The sequence below is a fragment of the Camelus bactrianus genome, chromosome 9 (assembly GCF_048773025.1).
Source record: "Camelus bactrianus isolate YW-2024 breed Bactrian camel chromosome 9, ASM4877302v1, whole genome shotgun sequence".
NCBI classification, from domain to species: domain Eukaryota; kingdom Metazoa; phylum Chordata; class Mammalia; order Artiodactyla; family Camelidae; genus Camelus; species Camelus bactrianus.
Genome location: NC_133547.1, coordinates 26,886,646 through 26,891,064, shown reverse-complemented (window position 1 = coordinate 26,891,064; position 4,419 = coordinate 26,886,646).

The following is a 4,419-nucleotide window of genomic DNA, read 5'->3' as shown; positions in this document are numbered from 1 at the left end:
CGGGCGGCGCGGAGCGCGCTTCCCGGCGCTTGCGCGAGGTGGCGGGCTTCCTCCCCGAGGCCCTGCTGACTGGAAGGGCGGTCGCAGGTGTAAAGCCCGAGAACGATCTTTTACCAGAAATGGAGTGAACCGTGTGGCTAAGGATCCAACAGTATTTTCAGGAAAGAGGATAATTCAGAGAAGTCTCAGATACTGAAATCCCAGCCCATCCCGACGCGCAGTGACCAGAGATACTGGGCACTCACTCCGGGCAAGCCGTTCACTTTGACCCCCGCTTTTAGTTCTTTTAGTTGAGTGCCCTCCGTACCCGTTGGAAACAAACACAAGAAGGCAGTCGCTCGTCGTTCATGGCTGTGTTTGAAGGAACGAGACCAGTGGCAGCCAGTCCGCCGGCCTCGGCACACGCGGCACGACCCGTGGCCCCGGGCGGGCCTCCGGCGTGAACCCGCGGGAAAGGAGCGCCTTCCCTCCGCGAAGCCAGCTTCCGAGGAGGCGGCCGCCGTGAGCTGGCGAGCGGCGCCGCCTGGATCTGCCCCGTGCTCTGAGGGAAGGACGATGGAAGGGTGCGACCGAGGCTGAGAAGGCGGCGCCGCTGATGGGAGCCGAGTGAGGAGAAGACCCCGAGGCGAAGGACAGAGCAGATGCAGAGGTGGGAACGCGGGTAAGCGGGAAGTTGGGGGAAGGTCCACCGAGCGTCCGCATCGGACGAGGCCACGCGGAGACCGTGATGCATCAAGACGGAAGCACGGCCACTCTGTAATCATGTCTGGGTGCAGACTAAACGTAAGCGTTGTCCAAACCACGAAAGGGAGCAGACGTTTCCTTATCCTGGCCAATACGAGTGACTGCTGCTGCTTCACTAATTACAGTGTTAATCTTTGTCCAGTAGGTACTACTCAGTCCTTCTAGATAATGCTCATTAAGATCCACAATTACAGAATTACTCCTGCCTTCGTGCAGCTTCCAGTCCAGAGCACAGTCCCTCCTCCTCGAACCCTTCCCTAAACCACCTAACACGAACCCAGATCTCTGATCCCCTCTTACCGAGATGCCGCATGGTTCTCGGTGGTGCACATTCTCACTTACTGAAACAAGTCGTAAACCTAACTTGTTCCTGATGGCCTTTGGCTGGAGGGCATGACAATGATCCAGCCCAAGACGCCTATAGATATTTAGATGATAATGTCAAGTAAACAGATGAACAGACTGGTCTGGAATGGAGTCTAGGCTGGAGACATGAATTTAGTAGTTATGAGTTTAGACGTGAAACTTAAAACTTTGAGATTAAATGAGATTAGTGAGTTGAAGACTGTAGACAGAACTAGGCTGTGGGAATCTCCAACATTTCAAAGTTGGACAGAGGAGGAAGAAGAGCCAGCAAGAGACTGAGAAGGAGTAACTGTGAGGTAAGAGTGTGATGTTACAGGAGTCAGGAGAGGAAAGCTTTGTGGATGAAAGGGAGTACTCAGCCATAACAAATGTCGCATGCAAGTCAAGTAGGGAGGACACAGGAGTGACGATGGGTTTGGCAACATGGCAATTATTGGGAGGTGACTAGGCGATAAGGGTGGAGCCTCGTGAATGGAATTAGGGCTCTCACACAGAGGACCTCAGAGAGCTGCCTCACCCTTTCTGCCAGGTAGAGACATAGCCATAGTCATAGACGTAAGCAGTTCCTGTCTCTGAACCAGGAAACGTGTTCTCCCCAGATACACAGTCTGTCTGGATCTGGATCTTGGGCTTTCCAAGCCTCCAGACCTGTGAGAAATAAATGGTGTTTAATCTACCCTGTCTATGATATTTTTGTTAAAGCAGCCTGAGTGGGCTAAGACAGAAATGCTCACATGAAATAAACCCGCATGTTATAAAATAAAATCCTAGATATTTATTGTAAAATATACATGGGGCAAAACACTTAGAGTTTCACAGTGAAAAATGTTTATTTCAAAAATAAAATTATTATTTATTTAAAAGTCAAAGAGCTGTCCATGAGTCAGTTCTGATACCACAGTGGAACATCAAGGAATTTTGAAATACGCAAATTAGTTTCTCAATTAGTAATGTGGGAGGGAAAAATAACTGCCTTGCAGAATTGTCATATATAGACTAAATGAAATATTTAAAGCTTCTGATAGAGCTCATAGGAGATATCTAATGTTTTAATTTATGTATTCATTCAATAAATATCTCCTCGTGCTTGCTGTGTGTAGCAATTGAGTAGGTCCTGCCGTATGGAGATGACTAAGAAGAGGACTCTTCCCTCCAGTAGTTTGACGTCCTCTTCAGCTAGACTAGGGGTATCTAGGGGTTGAAGTGAACCGTCTCCTTGGTCATCCTTCACCAACTTAGCTTTAAGATGTCTTTCCTCAGGGAAGCCTCACCAACTGAATAGATGAGATCTACAGATGCACGCTTCCATAGCATTGTTTTCCTTCTTTTATCACATTTTATTATAATTTGCCTGTTAATGTCAGTCTTGCCCAGTAGAGTTGTTATTGACAAGGCCTGTCTGGAATATGCACTCTGAAGCTAAACTGCCAGGGTGAGCACGGGCAAGTTACTTAACCTCCCTAGGATTTAGCTGCTTCATTTACACAATAATGGTAGTAAGAGTATCTACTTCACAGAGCTGTCGCTCAGGTCAGTGAGTTAATAAATGAATATGGTTTAGAACAGTGCCTGGCGCATAGTGAAGTCTGTGTATTAGCCAAGATGACAACAATGATGATGAAATTTCCTAGCACGGTACTTGAAATGTATTAAGTAGGTCAGTAAATATTTGTCGAATGTTACTGAATTTGTCAAATAAAATAAGTGAGTAGAATGAAATAAGTGCATAGAAAAAGGAGTTATTAACTCTGAATCAGAAAACTTTTTTAGGGGGAATTTAAGTCTAAGCTGGGTTTTGAAAAATGGATAGGAGTTCACCAGTGATAGGAGAAGGAAGAAGTATTCTCTGAGGCATTCTAGGATGACTGAAACAGACAGATGTGTTCAGGGAACTATAAATTGTTTGGTATTATTTCAGTACAAATAGAGAAAGACTGGTAGGGAAAAGCTAGAGAATAAACAGGAACCTCATCATGAAGCTTGTGTGCTATTCTCGAAGTCAGGGTGATCGAGAGCTAGTAAAGGGTATTAACTGGGGAAGAGAGAAATGAGCTCGAGTTTTACTAAGGTCACTTAGGGGAGAATGTAGGAAATAAACTGTAGGAGGAAGAGGCTATAAGCCAGGCGACCTTTTCAATAAATGTTTAGGGAGCGAGTGAGCCAGTGAGAGTGAGAACTTGAAATAGATGATCTCTTTTTGGAAAAGTTTCAAATTTTAAAGTTTATTCCTACATGAGGCTTTATGCTGCATACATGGCCTTTCTATTTTGCTTGTGCTTCTTTCCGTTTGAGGGATGTTGAAAGAAGGGACGCATGCGTCTAGTTTGTTTATAAACCAAAAGGTTTACAAGAAAGCAAAAGTAACAACCCTGTTCTTACCCTTGCCGATGTGACCGCAAAAATGTTGTTTCTAGTGTTGCCAAATGTGGTCTCGTCTGCGAGAGAAAACAGCGGAAGCAATAATAACTAGGTCAGTGATTCTAATGAGTGGATGTGGGAACAAATTAGCCAATGAGGAATACATCCCCTCTTTTCATGGTTTGATGTAGCCATTTTGGAGGGAGGTGGATTAGTGAGCAGTGGGCCCCTAGCTGTTGGAGAGGGGACAGCTTGAGCTCCGGACACAGGAGGAACTTCCTATGTGTATGCTGCTTGTCTGGGTGACAGATTGAGACTTGATTCTACTTTTTAAAAAATTGTTTAGCCTCCCCCTGAAGATAAGAGTCAGTAGCAGTCGAAGTTGTGGTCCAGAAAGGGTCACTAACATGGCACTTGCCTCCAGACACATCTCTGTTGTGAGAACACACCTGAAACAAGAGAGTGAGCTGCCCTGGGGCCCATGGTGGGAGAATATGAACAAAGAGAACAGATATTCCTGTTTACAGGTGTGGGCTCACAAAAAGAGACTGGCAGCTGGTGGCACTACTTTCTTTTTGGCTTGCTGCCCCTCAAATACATAGGCCTATTTTTTAAAACCTGGTGGACAGTTGAGAGAGAATTCAGGCCAATGGTTCCAACCCCCACCCCTGTCCCCAGGGCCCAGCTCTAGTTGAGATAGGTGGATAATGTTTAAGCTTAGCCTTGAATTGGAATGGTGAGGGAGATGGGCATTTGCAGGTAAAAGAACACAGAAGTGGCACAGAGGGACGTAAATTCTTTGCGATCACACTAGGGGGCTTCCCTCCCATCCAGACTTCCTGAATGGAAATTAGGAGAGCTCAATAACAGTGCGGTAGAAGAAAACCTCCAAGGCTTCCCTTTCAGTCCCATTTGATGTATGTTTGAATTATTGGTGTAATGAGAGGAAGA